This window comes from Ptychodera flava, chromosome 6, assembly GCF_041260155.1.
Source record: "Ptychodera flava strain L36383 chromosome 6, AS_Pfla_20210202, whole genome shotgun sequence".
Taxonomy (NCBI): Eukaryota; Metazoa; Hemichordata; class Enteropneusta; family Ptychoderidae; genus Ptychodera; species Ptychodera flava.
Window position 1 is genome coordinate 41,862,596 of NC_091933.1, and position 21,745 is coordinate 41,884,340.

General features: G+C 37.0%; 1 protein-coding gene across 2 annotated transcripts in view; it reads right to left on the reverse strand.

Moving 5' to 3' along the window:
• LOC139135842 (plexin-A2-like) overlaps positions 1–19,998 on the reverse strand; it is a 110,681-nt gene extending 90,683 nt beyond the window's left edge. The window contains exon 1 of one of the 2 annotated variants that reach the window (XM_070703592.1): positions 19,853–19,998. The gene's annotated coding sequence lies outside the window, so the exon portion shown is untranslated. Of the gene's footprint in view, positions 1–11,802; positions 11,822–19,852 lie in introns of those variants that run through there. The other variant, XM_070703593.1, reaches the window with a different exon arrangement.
• Between the last annotated feature and the right edge of the window lie 1,747 nt (positions 19,999–21,745).

The window sequence follows — 21,745 nt, forward strand, 5'->3', positions numbered from 1 at the left end:
AAAATTCAAAACGCGGAAGTTAAATTGGCACTGAGATAGCATATTTTGCCCCGAATTTTGATGTCTATTGTTACCAAAACTATTACTGATTAAAATTAATGAAACTACATTTGCGCAAAACATGAAATTCCACTGCAAGCGCAGTGGGAGACACTCTGCACATAGCATGCAAGTAAGCCTTAGCAGGAACACTGTATACAACCAGCAAGCTATAACTTGTAAAATAGCAATACAGCCCATGAAAGGCATACACCATCTCTATTCACATTGCAGTAATTAAAGCAAAGCAAACTATCATGCTTTGGAACTGTAAATCAAAGCTATCTTTGATATTAATATTGCATGAATCTCCTTGTGAGACTCAATTATGGAAAACTCAATGACTACACAAGGCTATCAAAGAAAGGTCTAAGACTGTTATTACAAAAGGTCCTTATGAACAGGATTAAATGTTTGTCCATGTGTTGCGTTTCAAAATCACAAAACTCACTCACTGGAAACCAATTTCTAGAGTGGCATAAATCTCTTGGTGATTTTTTTAAATAAATGGGTAGCCATGATTTTAATGGCAGGATTCAATACTGACTTCTTGAAAACCACATGGAGCTCAGCATATCTAAGCAGCATGCACATCCCAGTATTTTGATGCCTGGGTGCTTATTGAAGTATTTAATTTTGAGTAAGTTTACATGAAGGATAACCAGATTACGTCAGGTACAGAAAGCATGGAAGATACAGCTTTGATTTGTCAATTGCAGTTTACTCTACCATTTGAATTTGTTGGTGCTGCAAATATTGTTATTTCAATCAATATTAATTAAAGAATATCCTAGAATATACATAATGAAATTTGACGGTGACACAATTATTACTATTACATATGCATGTGAATAGATTAATGCTTTGGTATGGAAAAGGTGAGCTATTAATATACGTCTTCACAAATTTCAAAGTTTATGATAAACTTCATGTAATAAAACAAGTTATTGTAAATGATACATTCCCGAAGTCAAAATAATGTAAAACTTTGAATGAGTGACTTGTTAGCATATGCTTACATAGTCAAAGCTTCATCATAGCACCTCAAAATCAATGCCCCGAATATTGATAATATGGGTTAATTATAGAAATTAGTTAAATATGCAAATAAGCATATAATCAGAATGTCATACTTATCAAACTTTCTACATAGCTTGACGAATGTTCAACATCCTTGGAATTTGCACCGGTGATTGACACTGACAACATAACAAACTCAAAAAACATGTTTGGGATTTCTTATATCTGTCTTTCGGTATACTGTCACTGAACGTATGACAAACACACCTCAGAGGCTGACTAAATTCAGTGCATTGAATTTTGACGTATGGCTAAATGTACAATACATTGTAATTCGTTAAATATGCAAATGAGCTTAAAATCTGTAAGCAATTGCCAAAAAACTTTCAGTATAGTAATATTTTAGGACAAATTGAGTGCCTACACAGTTACATCAAATATGGTTTGCAAATTCTTGAAATATACTCAATTGCACAAATTAATTATGCAAATAACAATTAATTATGCAGTCCATATCCATCAAAATCAAAGCAGAACTAGATCTTTCCATGATTATATCATATACCAATTTACATGTCATTCTGACCAACACCTTTCAAGTTATGACTGACATATGTAAAATTCAACAGCATGGTTGCCTGGCAGCCATATTGGATCACATGACAAAATATACTGACATGAATATGTATACCATGGTGTGTTGTCCTCATACCAAATTTGAGACAAATCAGTCCAGTCATGTCAAAAAAACAGCTCCACACCCATGCACTGAACCCAATCCAAAAGTGCCTGTTCCAGACTTCGTCATGCAGGGACTAATAAATTTACATGTAAATGTAGATGTACTATATTATATGACAATTGTCTTCTCTGTTTTGCTTTTTTTTTCATTTCCTAGATTGAAAGCCTAGACTGGGGCATTTTACACATAACTGTTCGAGAGCATCCACAAAACATTTGCCAGTACGAATCATCCAAAACAGTTTATTAGGCACTCTGAAAGACACCAACTTTCACCAAGAGCGGGATCTAACATAAGACATACATGTAACAGCAGAACAGCAGGATGTTCAATGGATAATCAAGTTGAAACAATGCCTGAGAGGGACACTTTGCCCTACATTCAGGGTAGTGTGTAGGTCACTTCAAACACACACAGTAATCTGCCCATATAAAGTTCCTAACTGATGTTGAAACACTGTATTGAAATAGCAAAAAGCACACAGCTTTACATGTTATGAAAGACAACAATGAAACCATTTCTGTTCTGCTAAACCAGAGAAAATAGGACATCAATATGCAAGAAAGTGATCAGACGTGCAGCCTTGAATACAAAGTACCTGTACAAATGTTGTACGCATTGGTATGTGTCTCAAAGTGTCCAGGTTGGATATCAGCCAGGAATGTAAATTGCACTAGCTGATAAATGCATCATTTCTACTAAATCAGCAGAGGCAATCGATGTTGTAAGGGTGTCTAACTAGTAAACGTGCACATTAAAGACTTTCACAGATGTCTGTAAATGTTCCATGCATTATTGTGACACTGTTTCCATAGTTGATATCATTGCAACTTCTCAGATAAATGTGTCTGAAAGATCTCTTTCACAGAAACTTAACCAAATCCAGTGTTGGGAATGTTTTAATAATTTTACAAAATTACAACAGAGGCATTTGCAAAATTTCACATTTCTTACATTAATTACAGTTTGACGTGACAGTGGAAAAGCCTGCACAAGTATGAAGTATGGTTCTTCCATATAAATTACAGGTCCTTTTGGTGGTTACTTAAATATGAACACACACTGACCGCTTTGAGCATTAGTCTACGTTGAGTGGTAGAAACTGACTGCTACAACATGTTATAGACTCTTAGAACAGACAAAGATGTAATTAAGCAATTCCTGTCACGTCAAACTGTAATCAGGATTCTTCCACACCCACTGTTCCTTTTTACTCACCATTTTACCACAGTTCAAAGGTTCAAATGGCATATAATTTTTTTTTAATTTCTGCATTACATGTCTGTCATTGTTGTGTGATACCAAAGAGCTTTAATGATGATAAAAGTTTCTTTCTCCAACTACCATGCTTAATTGTGTAAACATGCCCTCCTAATTACATATAATTGAAAACCAAGTTCTCCCATGCTGTGTTATGTGTAAGGAAAGCTATACCACAATAAAACTGGGCTGCTTTATCTGGTTCAGTGGTATTTACCTCAGATGGGTGGATACTGGTACTGTTATCAGTAAAGTATTTTTACTGTTTAGAACTAGACCAAGATACATGTAGGGACAGAATGTCTTGTATCTCAACAACAGAAAAACAATACTTTCTGTTTTGCAATCCAATTACAATCAACTGTATCATGTTGCAATATCTCCATCCTGGGACTTTTTATGGGGAAAAAAGAACTGACGTATCAAGTAAATCACAGTTACATGTACTGAACAAGTGGGGTCAACACATCTTAATGTTTTACAGACCTCTACCAATGCTGCGAAGTGTCTGTGTGCCGGGGCATTTATTTGCATAGACACTTTAAAGGCCAGGGACTTGATCCCCAGGACCAAGTTTGTTCTAGTCTGTAAGAGGATTATGCAGATGTCACAGCCTTTTGTTTTCCATTGAAATTGTAATCTAGTAAGTAAATTTCCTTGCAAGATAACCTGACACCTGACACAGGCCTTTAAGCAGGGCTAGGGAAACAAAAATGATCTTTCGTTTTCCTTGATCAAGTGCAAGCAAATGTGGCAAAAACATTTAAAATAAATTACAGTCTTGACTTGCCAGTAAAAGTTTATTCTTCTTAATCTAACTGCAGTAAGGTCAAGACACTATCCACTGATCATCATGGTAAAGTACTTACTGGCCAACAACGTCAAAAATGCATTGCAAAGTAATTTGCCTGTGGTCAAAACACTGCTGATGTTCAACTTCATTTGATGTGATCTTCACAATTGGTATTTGAATGACTGCAGCGACATGTACATTTGAATAGCAATACTTGATGAACCATGCCAGTCTGTCAGAGATACAAGCCATACACATGCACATTTGGAATAGATGGGAGATAGGAATGCCATCCAAATGGAGATGTCTGAACAGCCATCCAGACATTGCTCTCCCATCAACACATAAATTTAATTTTTATGGATGATGAGGCCTGGGCCAGGCTGGGGGGCCAGTTTCTGCCAACAAACTGGCTGCAGGCAGCTGTTTTGAGAATGGTAACTGAATAAACAAGCTATCTACTCCTTTCATATGGTTATTGTCTGTGACCTTGACTTCAGGGATAAGCATGTGAGGACAAAAATGTGTCTTTTGAAGAAATCACCACTATATTATATTGTCGGGAGTTGACTACTTGACAAGCCATAAAATCCAACCCACCAAAACCAGATTGACATTTGTCAATGCATGTCTATGTATAATACAAGGCCATCCATGCACTGTTTGGGGCCGTGGAGACCTTACCATTTTGCAGTCTCCTCCAGCAGACTGTTCCTATACTAGGTACATCTCATTCATTTGCCATGGCTTGCAAAAATTATGAAGTAACACCTGAACAAAGTTTTGTTTGTTTAAACTTCATCTCAGTGGTAATGAAAAAGAGTCACATACCATCTATCTGACCACTTCATCCAGGTCTGATGAATACCGAAGACTCTGTCTATCCTATGTATTTATCTAGAACAGGCAATACTGTACACGGACAAGTATTCCATGTATTCGGGTCAGCTATTTTATCAGGATAAACACCAGAGAAATGGCTACACTTCCTGCCTTTTTCATTGGATACAATCAAATCCTTCTGGGACCCAACCCACTGATTGGCACCAAACAATGCCCCAATTCAAACAAACAAGGCATGGACACAGCTGACAAGGGGGTGTCTGGGGTTCATCAGAAAGACAATCATACATAAATGTTCAAACTGCATTTCAAAGCAATTGTGCTCCATTCTTACACAATACAAGGTGGCATATATAAATATTGTCTGATATGATTATGAATGAAAATCCACTTGATGATTATTAATTACACCTACAAGTGTAAGTGTAGGTTCATACAAACAATGCAGAGTACTTTCTCCAAGGACCAATCCATAGAGAGCTAAATATCTATCCATGTACATGTACATTTATAAGGAGCTGGAAACGGAGAAAAGAATGCACTCTAATTTATTTTCTTCTTTTACTCATTGACAAGAATAGCCTTGAACACTGGTGATGTAACTCCATCCTTGATAAATGGATTCAACATCATATGCAATATCTATGTTGCTGTGCATTCTGTGGGTTGCTGTGTGTAGGTGTGAAGTACAGTGTACCATGTGGGTGTACTGGTATGCATGTATGAATGTGAGGGGGAATGGGTGTGGCTACGCTTTTATCAGTTCTTCATGCATATACAGTGAATATATTGTACAGCTATCTGAAGAGACACAATCCCCATCAAACAAAGGTGGTACATGTACATTGCTCATATTAACAGTAATTTCTTCATCAGTAGAATATGCAATCATATTAGACTGTCAGTAACATATTAAGTTCACCTTGTTACAATAATGATTTCACATTTCTGTACACAAGCTGTACTGTTGAGATGTATTTTGAGTATGTTGATATGTTCACTGCAGAACAAAAAATGATAAAAGACATATTTCTGAAATGATGGAAACAAACTATGATTTTATGAGATTTCAGTTGCTTTGAAATGAGGTTACACTTTTTGAAATTGCACATTCTTGAGAACATTTTTAAAAAGACAATTTCATCTTGTGTACAAATTGAAAATTGTGCAATCACTTCAGTGAGGGGTTTTGGAGTGCCAAAAGTGACAGTAGTAGTGCCTTTGTACAGTCACATCATCAATCAAACCGTAAAGCTACAAATTTGGAAGTGAATTCCAGAAAAAGTTGTGCTTCTGTGGTTTGCTTTCAAATACTATTTTCAGACAGAGAACAGACATGACTAAATAAAACCATCTCCAAAAGCTGACTTGCTCAAAGTGGCGGATGAAAATGATCTATAAATAAAGGTTTTTTGTCATTCTTCAAAGTTCAAAACAGCTCCATTAGTTAGTTTGACAAATTGATCCAGTGCATTTACTGCCGACACTGCCTTCAAGCTCTCAAACAGTAAAACAGCACTAAAACCACGGATCACGGAGCAATCTGAAATTCTATTGGCATTTCATCATGCGGGCCAAAATACCTGGGGATTTCACAGTTATCAGCACAGTGCACTGAATTTCCAGAGTCTTCCACACAAGAGGAATATGTGGCTTTCTGCACGTAACATTGCTACTTTAAAAGTTTCTGTATTTCCAAATTTCCCTCTTACCATCATGATAAACAAATAGAACAGGAGAAGACATCAACTGAATTCATTTACATATGTACTTTATTGGATTTTATATTTAGGCCAAAATAAAATTGTTTCTGGTCCTTGACATTTCACAAAAGTGATGTGGCGACGCAGCTTTCTTTTTTTTTTTTTTTTTTTTTTTTTTTTTTTTTTTTTTTTCCCTTTTTTTTAATTCCTAACAATGCTGGTTTGGCACTTTTGATGCAACAGTTATTGTCTTTTATCAATGGCTGCATAATACTTCTGTTTTCTTTTTAGCATTTTTGGACATGCAAACAGGCTGAGGGATATCAAGGATAGCTGTACTGATGAATATGTAACCCCCCCCCCCCCCCAAAAAAAAAGCCATGACGCGGCAGCTTCTGAAATGATGCATGTGGTGACCAGAAATGATTTTTGGGGGCCTTACACTGGTGTTACACTGACACTGACAAACCATGGAAGCCTGGATCAGTGATCAAAATGAAGCACATTACATCCTGCCTCCCTTATCAGAACATTCAAACATCTAACAGGCTGGAATTCAGTCACTGAGAATTTCTGGCCCAAAATGAGTAACAAAACACAAATAGACCCTGAGCAAAGGGAACTCCTGGAAGTACGCGTCCATCTCAGCTTTATCTCAACAAAATGCTCTAAACTCACATCATGGTGATTGGATTCTAAAGTTCATCTTCTGCTTTCTCCAGTCTGCATGAATAAAGTGCTATCAAGGGACACATTATTTTTAACTGCAACACATTCGGTACATGTACAAATGCTTCCACACTGGCCATGTTTTCTGCATAATATATCTACATGTGAAAAGGTAAGATGGCGAAACAGATAAAACACAGCTGCAGATCCTTCTAATGATAAACCCAGACAACCTTAGGCAAATTTATAACTGCAGCATTTCATTTTCTAAGTATCTTCAAGTAAATAGCTTCCTACATGCATGAGTTTTAATTTGAAGCCTACAGTCCGTGCAGATAACAAATCATCTCCCCTTCACTTGAGTTGGAAGGGGCTACACTAAGGAAATTTTTAATACTTTTTTCCTCAAAATTAGTTCATTACACAATATCTTACATTGCAAGGCCACAGTTAATAACACTGTCCTGACATTGCCTCATGTTTTCAATCATCTATCTTACTCTGTAGTCTTTGATGTCTTGTACATGTCACCAAATCAAAGGAGTATGTTAATTCACACAAACACTTTAACAGAGAATGCATGTATTGAAATGTGATGGAATTGTTAAATTTGATTTACTCTTCGCATCTACATGCAAATTCTTTCTGATATCACAAGTGGCCTATGGAGAACCATTTTCAAGCACATGAAAATAGTTTTTCACACTTGACAAGCATGTCTTCAGTGATTTATGCAATGCTTCTGGCACATTAAATGTGTACACAGTCCAAGACTGGTCTGGTGTCGTAGTTTGTTTCTTTGTTCAAAATGTAAACGCTGCATTATTCACCTTGTACTGAGCCTCGTACAATATCTTTTTTCAGTTTATAGACACCATTCAAATAAGGCACAGTCAAATGCAATAATGCAAATGAATGGAACTTGTTCAGAGCAGCTTTGTGAGTTCATGGAAGCGAATAACACAATTTACATGAATTACCAGGAACAAGGCACTGCACCATTGTCTGTTTCTCTGGTTACAAGGTATCATTAGGCTGACCTGAACCAAGGGGTATTCCCTGAACGGCAGCAGCTGATTAAAATTCAGCAGACATTGAGATGTTTCTTGTTTTACTTGTACTGGCTGAACTGTGACAGTTCCTTATACTGAATGCCTACGTCAATAAAAATATAGTTAAAATAAATCATACATGGTGTTGCTGCCTGCTGGTCAATGTAAAGCTCTTTCTTTCTTTGAATTTCATATAGATGAAACATTACACTGTGACCGACTGACAGTCACCAAGAATGCCCACTGAAGCAATACAAATTCATGACGCCATTATGTCTTAATCGTTGTCGGTTGAAATAGCCTACTCTAAAGTAATGTCTTAAGAGTGGCAATGTCTACCATATTCAAGCAAAATCCAAGCTGCTGCTGTTGTCTCTTGATCGATTTCAGTTGTACTTGCTTGAACTGCACTGAGCCGTTTTCCTGAAAAGGCCTGGGCTACAGAAGCAATTACCTGTGAGTAATATTTCATGTCAAAATAAAATGGCAGGAAGATGCATGATGCCACAAGGAGCATTCGAATAATGAAATGTCAGATGAGATATTTCTCCACCACTCGCTCAGCAAGGTGATTTATTCACATGTCAGCAACGACATTTTTGCCTGGGAGTTCCTACTGAGGCGCCATTAGATTACACTGAGCCAGTAACCAGACAATTTGCAGTGTGTACAAATGTATGTTGTGCAAACATGGAGTGTCTGTTCAGCAAAATGAAATGTTTGCCAAACATGATACGCATCTTATATGTATATACAAATGTTTCTAGGGAATTTCTTTGTATTGCATTAGTTATATGGAACAAGTTGATGTTTTAACATTTCACAGAGGATGAGGCACCCTTGCATATTGTTTGTACAAGTTTCTTAGTAGAAGAAAATGTGTTAAAATAATTCCAATTTTTTCAATATTTCTGTCTTTAAAAAAGGCACATATTTTAATATAGCAAACTTGTTTTTCTTCGCGAGCTCTTGTCAAAATTTGCATGTACAACTGAGTTTTTGCTTTTTATTTAATTTTGAATCTGTTCAAATAATCTACATTTTCTTCATTCTTTTAAAATACTATTTTTTATGTTTCTCTTTAATACTTCCAATGTGGGCGAGTATTTTACAACTCAGATTCTGATCATAAAAAATATGGTGTTTCAGCTTTGCCCAATTACATGTGAAACAATAGGAAAAGCCAACAAAACACTAATAGTATAGGAAGTAAAGATAAATATTTATGTTTAAAAACTAAACTGTTATATCATTTTCCTCATATGCAAAAATATCCTCTCCACTTTATACATTTGACTGGATTTTTCACTAGGAGAGTTTAGCCATTCACCCAGAGTTCTGGGATTTGTACCTATTTATATAGTATGTTTGCCAAACACAGTGGCCATGAGTGTCACAGGAAGGTCACTCTAGCATAAATTTATATGCTGGTTTGATCTTAAACAATGGTCATAAGTACAGGTCTCATAACACAGCAGGACATTACACACAGACAGGTGTTGTCAGTCTGTGGTCTCGCATTCCTTTCTGATCAAGTCCTGGCTATTTTCAAACGATGACAAGTATCAAACATTGTAATGGCTTGTCCTAGCAGAATGAGAGAGCCTATAGAAATTCCATTCAAGTTAGGCAGGTACTATTTACCGGAACAGCCTCATAAAAAAATATGACCCACACCTTACTCTGAAAACAAACTTGCCTAAATGAAACAACCTTCCCACTGCTATAAGGAGTCATCTGTGGAGGTACATCTCAAGCAATATAACATTGTTCTAAATCCATGTACAAGTGCACAAAGCTTGTACAAAAATTCAAGATCCAATCTTAAATTCACAAGTCATGTACAGACATTTTTATCGATACCAACGACATAACAATTTTGTTGTCAGATGTAACAATTCTCAGGACATTAAAATTGCCATTACAGAGAACAACACTGAGTGAACATAATTCTTTATTTTAACACTTGCAACTACTTTTGTAAATACTGAACACCTATCCATACCTACACCACTACAGAAGTGGTGTTTGCACAGTATATTTTGAAACACTAATCCCTGATTTTGCAGTCAGTCCAAACCAGAGATGGAATAATTTCACGCATCGGAACTCTAAATTCCTGTCATCAAGCTGGAACTGTAAAATCCAAGGCCGGAACATGTTCTATTCATCAACACTGCCACCCAATCAATGCATGAATAAACTCACCCTTACATAAAAATTGGGTATTTCCATATGCCGGTGAAATTTTCAATCAAGACTTAATATATAGCAAAGCAACCTGTTGAAGACTAATCAACCATTTCAACCAGTACTACTTTTTCCACTAAAGTAATTTTTGAATTATTTCTGACTCCAGGATTAGCTGGCTGGTGGCTGCAACATCAGAATCATAAATCTTGCTCTTTCAACCAAAGATTTATTGGCATCCAAAGCCTTCTTTGAGCTCAAATAGGAATCTGATCTTGAATGGAAAATGTTGAGAGAGTAAATTACAAATTTTGCTGGAATTATTACACATTTCAGCCTTCTGGCACAGATCAGTCATTTTCCAAACAAACCACCTGCTTCAACAGTTATTCTTTTACTGTACCCAGTTCACACCTGGGACGTTATGAATGCTCATTGGAAAGTTTTAAGCTGGACTGTATATTTTGCCTGTTACTTGTTACAACAACTCCCCCTGATTTCAGTTTGGCTAGTACCACCAAATTACAAAATCAATTTTGAGAGCAAATGTCATTACTATAACTTTGGAAAGACAGAAGACATTTTACTGAAGTACTGGCTCTCGTCAATTTGAATGACCACTACAGTTTGTATTCAATAATACTGAAATTAGTTTTTTAGGAGCCAAACGCTTCAAAAGAGTTTAGCACTACAGCTGAAGCATAAAGAGAGTATAGCTTTATCATAACAGCCAATATTATGCTAATTTATTTCTACAAGCTGCTTGTCTACTACGTGAGATGTATTTCAATAGTTTGCCTGGAGCCAGATTTTACAAGATGAGTTGCTAAACCCACATCAAATACTTTTGGGCATTGCATATAATCTGGAGTATTTTCTACTTTTGCTATCCATCTATGTGTTCTCTCTCTAGGACTACTTGGCAGCAACATGCACATCTCAAAAATGAGCATCTAGCATCCGAAAGGCCAGTTTTGAGAGAGACTTCAGGATGACTTGGAATACTAAACGTTCTGTAGCTTGATGAGTGCATGCGCTGTACATTGTGTCCATGCTGAACTCAGGAAGCCCATAAATACAGCCTCAGATAATGGGAAGAATTGAGGTAGTCTTTATCTATCTATGAGTCATTCACTGTCTGCAATTCCATCCTGATGACCTCAATAAAAACATAAATAACATAATAATATCCCCCTGTCTTTACATGTAAAAGCAATGACAATCTACATGTAAACCAAAAACACTACAATTTACAAACACCCACATGTAAGTAAACAATGTACACCTCCACACCGCCAGCCATCTTGTGACTGGCCAATACACAAATCCATTACTCATCATGGACCTGAAGCTCGAAGCTGTGATATCAGTACCTTACTTTCATGAGACTTTGATGCAAGTTTTATCTTCATATTAGGAGTGATATAAATTATTGAACATACATCTACTTCACTAAGCAATTCCTCTAACATGCATATACAGTAATTTTACCTTTCTGAAATGCTGCTAAGATCAACCATGGGTACTAGATTCCATACACAAGCTCCAAAGACTCTGTTCTCATCAGCCTGGAACATGTACAAATGTGCACAGTTCCAAGCCGTGATGAAAGGAAAATAAGGATGTCAATGTGAATGGTATAAACTTCAACTGGCAGGTCTGCAGATGATGATATAACCTTGTCAGTGAATAGTCTTTTGTGTGCAGCTTTCAGTGATGCAAATGTTCCCAAATCTTCATGGTCAGTGAAACACACACTGTACCATACAGAATACATGTACATATATCACGTGTGGATACATGTAACTTACATTGCATATGGCTACTGGTGATGCTGAGGAAATGCAAATCAGTCTCTCCTTTTCACCACAAGCTATAGCAAATATATCAATTTTAGCCGTTTCCTAAATTGTATTAAACTAAATATACTATCACCCTCTCATGTGATTTTGCAGCTAGTTGAGAGTGGGGCTCGGAACAGATTGGAACAAATCCTCCACTAAATGAGCCATTCACTTTTACACAATAGTAAAAGCACACATTAAGTAAGGTACACGTTCGTCCGAGCAATCCTACATTTGAGATCAATTTTTGGTATGCACTTACAACAGGAAAGTCATATCTTCATGACACCATGAGCTTCACTGTTTCTGTACATGTTATGCCAGTGTGTGTCACTCTAACTTGCCAGGAGAGACCAACGGCAAGTATTTAAAAAAGATGAAACGTGTAACAGGGAACAACACAAAGAGGGCCAAGGCTAAATAACCAATTACAAAGACAATATTTTCTGCTTGCTGCACCATGAAAATGTTATTGAGAACATAGTGCTTGTAATTTTTTCCTATATTTCATACCTACTTAAAATATTTTTTATTTTCAAACAGACTGCATGAACTTGCACAAACCAGGGCAGAAATTAAATCAAATGTATTCATAATCAAAACAAAAGCTGTGATTCAAACCTTAACAAAAGTGACCAACTAAACGGACAATCCCCACTTGGATTTCAGACAATGAGCTACAATTCTATGGTGTCCACCCCTTTGATAAACCATTCATGCTGGATGCTGAAAATACCACTGATGTAACAGTCTTAGTGCCATTTTTGGCCTGGTACTGTTGTTACACCCACATTCACACACTGCAGCAGAGAATTTTTCACCTGTTAGATGTGACTGGCACCAGCAAACAACTGAACAAGAAACCTTATACATGATTTACTTCCAAAAAATTATTTTGATAGCTAGATTTAAAGCCAACAGCTCAGCAAATTGCAATAAGAACAGAGCTTACTGCAGTACCTATGATGTCTTTACTGCCCATGCAAGAACATTTTACATCCATGCAAGAACTAAGCAGATTTCTGTATACACTTCACACAGGTCTTGCACAAACACAATTCCAACTGCAAACAGTCAACTACCTGATATTGCTATTCCTTCCCCAAATGTTGCAACTCTTGAAAAACTTTCCATCGGACATGTTATGATTTTTGTCTCATATTTTTCACATTACAACTGATGGCAATTACTTCAGGCTTTAATAAAGCTACTTGTATATTTGTACTGTACTTGGGCTAAATTATCCAGGGTTTTTATGCATACAAGTAGAAGTACTTGATGACGATTTGAACTATGTAACATTTCATAAAAGCAATTTTAAGAACACATGCAAATCACTTACAGGAGCCCGGTTCACTGATTAATTTGACTTGTTTGTTTGTTTATATCTCACAGTTAGAAAGCTTAACGCACAGAGAGGTGTTATACTGTACATGTATATGAATGTATCAAGTGAGGCCCATGTACTACCAAATGCCTACAATGTAGCTTCTCAAGTCTTGTCTTTGATTTGAAATCAATCACTCAAGTACAGTCTGCATTTCACGATATTATAAGCGGTTTGGGTAGAGCATGGGTTCACATGTTTGAGTAAAGGTTCAGCAAGTTGAAAAACACACTCTGATATGTGATTTAGTAGTTTACAGAACTGTCTTGAGGGTGTTTGGCATTACAAATTCTGGGTTTCATTATTAATAATAATGAAATACATGACTGTACACAAGAGAAGATGTAGTGCAGCAGAGCATAAAATGTGATTCAAGGATAGATGTACAATATCTGATTGAACAAAACTGTCATTAACGGTGATTCACTTTTTATATATAAATTGTCCATGGATCATTATCATATAATTTTTCAAGTCACTGGTCTCCCATTAAAGTCAATCACTAAATTTGTCCTGTTATTAATTGGCTACCATTGCAATTGGAGTTACTCCATTCTTATTATGCTCCATTATGACATATGGTCAAGTCTCCTGGATAACTGATGTTCACTATGCAGCTTAGCCTGTACATGTATGAGTCACGTGGGGACGTAAGTTACATAATTTTTCTGGGCTAGGGTCCTTTTAGCATAGTCAAATGAACAGGTTTTTTTGGCTTGGACAGAAAATCACAGTGCCATGCCTGAATAATAATTTTAAATTGATAACAATATTTAATTCTTTAAAAATGCACTCTCCAAACGTCTCAGTGCGCTGTGACTGTTTTTAGGTATCATAGTAAAACTATGGAGAGGTTCTGGCGAGTCAAACTATTCATCCCTACTGGCATTTGAATTTAGATCCAAATTGATGCTTTAAAGTATTCATAATTTTAGTTTCATCTATGCATCATTGTAAGTCTATTTTCATTTCATTGATGCCCAAGGCCATCAAACTGTTATAATTTGAGATCAACACACTTCTGAGTGTTTTATTGAAATGACATCCATCCCAGAGATTGTAGGCAGTTAGTGTGTGTACAGTCTATCACTTTGAGGGTTTCTTCATAGCCTGATCAGACTGCATCTGATCATGCTGATCTCATATGCTGCAAGGGTATTTCATTTTCCATGACAGCAGCTGTATCCCTCTCAAAGTTGCCGCTTACAGTAGCCAGAGGCTGCAGTTTTCCCACTGGTGACGCGGAGTAATTACTTTCATGAGCAAGAACAACAAAGTCACCATCAAGTAAATGGGCAAAACGGCGATTCAGCGGCTTTAAAAATGAAACCAAGCAATTTGCACTAACTTAAGGTATTCCCAGAATAGAACTGCACACAGCTATAAAAACTTCCAGTACTGATTAAAGTTGGAAAAGCTATGGGCAAGTTTACCCCTCAGTTGATGGGAAAATAGTTTGATTCCAAGGCTGTTATAGCTCATCTTACCAAAATATCTCTGTTATGCCCAAGTGTTACTGGAGAAATCTTGTATCAAGCGATTGTGGTATTATCACATAGCTTGCCTATAATCTAATCAACTGACTTTCCAAAACCGCAGGCAAGTTTATAGCACTTTTGACATCACATTACATAGTTCCCACCAGAGATCTGGTTGCCGGTCTCTCTGTATCATTTCCTACAAACAGTACGGGTGAATCACACATTGGTCCATTGAACAACTTGCAGTTTTCCCATCTGCTATCCTTACAACTGAGAAAATCTCTGATTTCATCATGTGGTTCTATTAAAAATCTTTAACCCTTTCCCAGCCAGAGAGTATCAGCCAACTAGGTGAAAACTGGTATTGAGCCAAAACCATACATATTTCCACCCATTTGGCTTGGTCTGTTCCAACACCTTTAGTCTATAAAAATCATGTTAAGTCTATAAAAATCATGTTTACAGTATCTGTGATTTCAGGGGCCTTCAAATGTTAACTTTTTCTTTAAAATGCACCTCATGGGACATATCGTGCTTCACTAATTTTAACAAACTTGACCTAATGGTGAAATATGAACTTGGCATTCATTTGCTCTTGAAGCTTATGGTCTACAAATCAAGAAAGTCAAAATATTTTACATCATACATGTTTAACACACAGCAGTACAGGAGTAGAGATAAAAGCATAACAACGGAGAACTGGGTCAAAATCCATTCCTGTGCAGTAGGACTAAAGAACAAATGGCATCTCTGTAACAGATATTAAAATTAAAATTCAACATTACCCTGGTAGATTTGTCCCCTCTTATTTACTATGATAGACAACCTATGACCTACATGTATGACGTGTGCATTCTTATTACATTGCCAAAATTATAATGCAAGTTTTCTGTACCATGGTGGGTGTGAAAACTAGGGTTTACTGGTATATCAGAACTTTCTGTGCAATACAACTGGCAGCCATCTTTGATTTCTATGTGCAAAAACAAGGATTACAAACTTTACATTTCTTTGAGTTTCAAGTTCACACACTGAAAGACTGGTGATGTACATTGTTATTTATCCATATTTTGAAAAGAAAGTATTATCAAGTATGTCACTATCGCATTCACTTGGAGACACCCTCTCATTGACATCTTTCCCTATGACACTCATGATGCAAGGAGTGCATTGTAAATTCAATGTGTGAGCACTTCACACATGAAAGGAGGTTTGATGTGTCTCAATTAGCTGATCAAGCCATGAAATTCAGAGAGATACAACATTCCCTGCTTCTAGGTCCTTTCCATGCTCCAACACAGAATACATTTTGTACAAATTGTCATAATCATGGTTCCTTCATGAAATATACCGATATGTTTTACAAGAGGAATACAGGAATCTCCTTGATAGACAGTGACACAGAGGATATACAGACATCCACCACTTAGTTTATTACGCTTTATAGGTTTCGACCCTTCTGTAGTCCAGAAAACTGGGATGAACAGGTCAACCAGTCCACACTGTGAAATACAGGTTCTTAATTTTTAGAAATTCAGGCTATCACTGAGCTAAGCACACTTTAAAGAAAGATCAAAAATAATTTTTGAAGGTAGAAAAAATCTAATGGTCATACAGAACACACTGAATTGGACTGAAAGAATTAAAAGAGTGATTGAAGAAGTGGTTTTTTCTATAACAATACCACTGATGGGGTCAGCAAGACATTCCCACCTATCAGTGAACCAGAACACACTGCCCATAAATAAATAAAGATATCAAATTTTATCAATTATTTCAACAGTTCAGGCTTTATAACTTTTCAAGGTGGTGTCCTGTGCAGTATGTAATTCTGTGCATGGTAACATGCTGAATTGACAGTGTTTAGAACACAGTTCTATTGGCCCCTTGAACATGATTTCATCTCAACATCAAGTTGATTTTGTTACTGAAGCACTGCATATTGATCTCTTTTTTGCTGTTGTTTTGATAACCTGAGCTGTGAAAAAGTTCTAAATGAAGTTTTGCACAAAATAACCGATGTATCAAATGACATATGTTCCTTTTGTAATGATTGGTGCTGGATGTGAAAACTAACTTCTTAAATGGATAAAACATGGTTTGTTGTGATGGAATGGAAATTTATTTTTCTGTTTACCTCAGATCAGGCAATAAGCCTATCTTTCCCAGAGGATTGCAAGAAATTATTCAGTGTAAAGTATTCTCAATTGTTGATGAATTTGAAGAGTGAGGTATCTTCAGCATGTTCCATTTTCATTTGATATGTCATCTATTCAAGAGATGAGCAAATTTTGTTCCTGACATTATTGTGTTGGGACTGACATTACACCAAAGGGTACATGTAGGTCCCCTGAGAACAATTTATAGCCTACTTGCATTATCGTAATTAACAACCATTTAGCACCTACATCTTAACCTGGCCAGCAATTTTTTGATATGACTGTAAACAGCCAGAATAGAATACCGATCATTTATTGTCATACATAATTCCTCATCACTGTCACCCATTGTAACAGTTTTTATAATAAATTTGCATAAGAAATTCCCATCACAAGGAGACAACATAGACCCTAAAATCTTTTTTCTAGGGTCTGTGCCAGAATCAACCAGTTTGCCTTGGAAACATGGCAATAAACTCTCACACCCATTATTAAAGCATGCAGGCACTTATAAAATCCGCCTACCTATAAAGAGACACAAATCCATTCAGCCAGTGCAAACTAAGTAAAGCCATGATGGTATGACAGGTACATTGTATGGGGAAGGAATAACCAAACAGCGACATGTAATTTGAGCTGCATGTGTACACTCCCAAGGTGACACATGGGTAGATGGATCATCTGTGAAGCACATCATAACCGCTGACCTGATTCATAACATCCTACAGTACCTTGTTGAAGATTCTGCTTCTATACACACTAAATTACACAGTACATGTTGTATATGAGCACAGTGACAACTTTTACCATAATTCAATCTTTACAGCATAAAGACAATCTGCACAGTGTCAAAGTAAACACAGATATCTATTCACAACAGAGGAGTCAAGTTTTCAGTATGGTCCAAAGGATGGACACACCCTAGGGCCTCAGAATCTCCCAGCAGGTGGTGTTTTCTTCACACTACTAAACTTGCTTGCTGTGAAACGTATGTGAGGATAAGGACACACAAACCTTCCTTTAGAACACTTAAAATCTAGAAATGATTTTGTCTCACCAACAAGAGATCTATACTGAACCAAGTTTTTTTTCTCGTAAATTTTACATTGATGTTGGCAAGACCCGCACAGAAATAGTCAGGCAACACTCAGCATATCAAACATGATTATAATGGTGTCAGTAAAAATAAATCAAGTTTTAGTCAATTCCATATGCAGGAATGTGAACAACAAAACAAGTGTTTTCTTTCCATGTCAAAGTATGTGATAGTGACATAATTCCTATGTAATGTTTTAATTAAGGCTGTTGTCATTTTTAAGCTAATTGCAGCGGGTTCTGGTATTAACCCTCACTAGAATTTACTAAAAAGTGGCATAATGGTTCTATAGCAAGTGAGAAACTACAAGCATCCTTGTTTCTTTCTCAGGGAGTGAGTGAGTGACCTTTCACATGGAAACACAATACAGTGTCATCAACTTTGGGCAATCATTTTGTCTTCTTGTGAAACTGTCATTAACACTAGTTAACTCATTCAATAGATTCAATGCATTTCAGAATAAAAGCAATGTCAGCATTGGCAGTTGATGCATTATTATTGTTGCAGTGGCACTTTGCAGCTACCTTTATGACTGCTACTCTTGGTTTAGACCATGTTTTGAACAAACTGGGCTTTGAGTACTAGGTAGGAATCGCTATTTTAATCTCGACCACGTACCGTGCATGATAGGTAAACTTACATCTTGGGGGAGGGGTGGCATGTTATTGAAGGCAGGGATATTTTCCTATAAAAACCTGGGATCATCCTTCTACCTTGGGGTGTAAATGTTCTGTCAAGAACCGCGTTCACCTCATGAGCTCACGATGTCAAAACTTTGCCTTACCAGCTTGCTCCACGCGATTCTGGCTGTGGGAAGTTTTCCGATATGGTTTGCAACGCAACGGCTAGTCTAACACTGCACTGTAAGACACTTCAGAAAAAATGCATACTGTTGAGTTCGTATGTGAACTGAATGAGTAGCTAGTAAGTTAGTTATTTACAGGGAGTGTCACGTCATCACACACACACGACATACACACCATACTCTTCATACCTTATCGGTCCTTCGACCATACACGAGGATATAAAATCGACAAGGCCCTAGTATTAACCAACGAGCACAAACTTATGTTTGGGGGTTTGTAGAAGCATTCAACTTTGGCGCATTGCCCTAAAATTACAGCAACTGAACACTTTGTTGGCTTTGGGATCCCTTACACAGCTTACTTGTATGAGTCGAGCACACGTTATACTGACCCCAAGACACGCTGAGCACATCCGGTCTGAGTAGCTATCTATATCGCTCATGTCGCTACTATATGACTCACAGAATTTGTAAACAAGAGAAAATTTCGTCCTCATAGCTGCGAAATTGCACTCAAAATCACTAAAGTTCAGGCTTTTAGCTTGGGCATACACTTGCGTACATGTTTCACACTCTATGTAGCAGATAAGACTGTACACCTTAGCCAGACGACCGTCTGTGCTGATTCAGCTACTCAATCGCAACTTCTGCTGACGAGGTAGACAGTTATGACACCATCGTTGCAGTGTACGGTACAGGTGACAAGTGTGAAGTTACCCACGAGTCCCAAATAAAGTATTGTAAGGTGAAGACTTAGCTCTCAACCTACCTTTCAAACTACTGTGTGGTGTTTGTAATTCGGTATATTACAGAAAGCCCACAGAAAACGTCCACCGAACACAGCGTTGTGTATAGCCACCAGTGTACCGACGCTCTGTAAATGGGTGTGTGAATACGCGGTTCGTCCACCAGCCTCGTTTTAACAGTAAGTAGTTACGCATGCGTGCCAACTTCCGAAGTTGTCGCGGTCGCTGAACTCGCACAACCGCATCATGATCACAGGCCTACTACCATCTCAACGCGAAGGAGATATTTCCTCACCTGTTCCGAACATTTTCAGGTTGTGTTCTTGGAAACGATCTTACAATGACTACTTTTATTTTTTTTTTTGCTTTGCTTTTGTATTTTCTTTTTGCTGTCAATAGAGAAGTCAAACTTCAGCAAAAGAGCTTTATATATATATATATATATATATATATATATATATATATATATATATATATATATATATATATATATATATATATATATATCGAAGTATACAGTGTCCTCATGGGAAATTACCGTGCTCGATGCTTAAGCAGAGCGTTATAAATAGGTATAACTTCAGTACAACAAGGCTGAAATGCTAAATGGGTTGTGAACCAGTCTTTTTGTTTTACTTCTCTTATATTTGTTTCTTTGCTTACTCGTATGAATAAGTAGTTGGTGTTTTCTACATTCTATACTAATGTAGTAAACTAATTAACGAAAATGAGAATCTGTGTCGTACATGTCCAAGCATATTTAAACCAATTTGCCTAAAATATTCCCTAGGATCTGTTTGTGTAATCAGAATAATCAATCAAAGTTCCGAACATTTTCAGGGTCCAAACTTTGGAAGTGACCTCACACATATTCACGGCGATGGAACTGCTATAAGTTACCTTGCTGACAAAACAAAGAAACACTCCACATGTTGCCCGTGACCGAGGTGATACACGTTAACTCAAAATGTTATAAGGAGTGTTACAACATTAATCTGAGTAAGTATTGATTTCTATGAACGATTTTGTCGACTGTCGTTAGTTGCACCGTCACCAAACAAATATCAAAACGCAAGACATAGTGATGCAGTAGATTACAAATTTTATATATTTTATACAATTTTATACTTACATATACAGCCTTTATAATTGTAAGATTAGAGACAAATACCAAGAGTAGAGTCAAGACTTTCTTGGAAATTAATCTGGGACAGAGTTTTCCAATATCCGATCTTCCAATATGTACACCACAAACTGCTGTATTATCTCTTACTGCACCCATGATCATATTTTCGCCCTTCATTTTAAACACAGACTTGAGCTGACATATTTTTACAAAAGGATATAAAGGTTACAGGTCTAATATGAGACAGATACACAGAGGGAACAGACAGAGGGAAATGTTTTGACAAGTTTTCTGAGTCTATAAAAAGGAACCTGGTCATCCCCTCTTCACCAAACTTCGCTAGGCAAGGGTGTTTCTTTGGGCAGAGGCCCTCCCTAACCCCTCGAAACAACTTTCTACACCGATTATAACCAAGCCGTGCGGACACGATGCTCTACGTTGTAGGGTGGTGATAAGGCTGAAAATAGTCTTCTGATATGGACAGTCGACTTGCAGAGAAAAGAAAGACATGCACAATGTGGACATATAATAAACTTGAAAAGATATCCCGAAAAGGGTACATGTATTTTAAATGTTTCACCTGTTCTCTGCTACTCATGAATAATTGATAGTTTTTCTTGCTGAACAGGAAATATTGAAAGTATGCGGCTATTGTACCTTTAATGGCGGTATTTTGGAGACTCGGCGGTTATTTGTTCAGTTTCCGCTGAATAACAGGGACATCTTAGCCTCGTTCTGTAAGCCGTAGTACTCGATATGTCAAATCATGGCTTTGGCTATCAGAGAAACG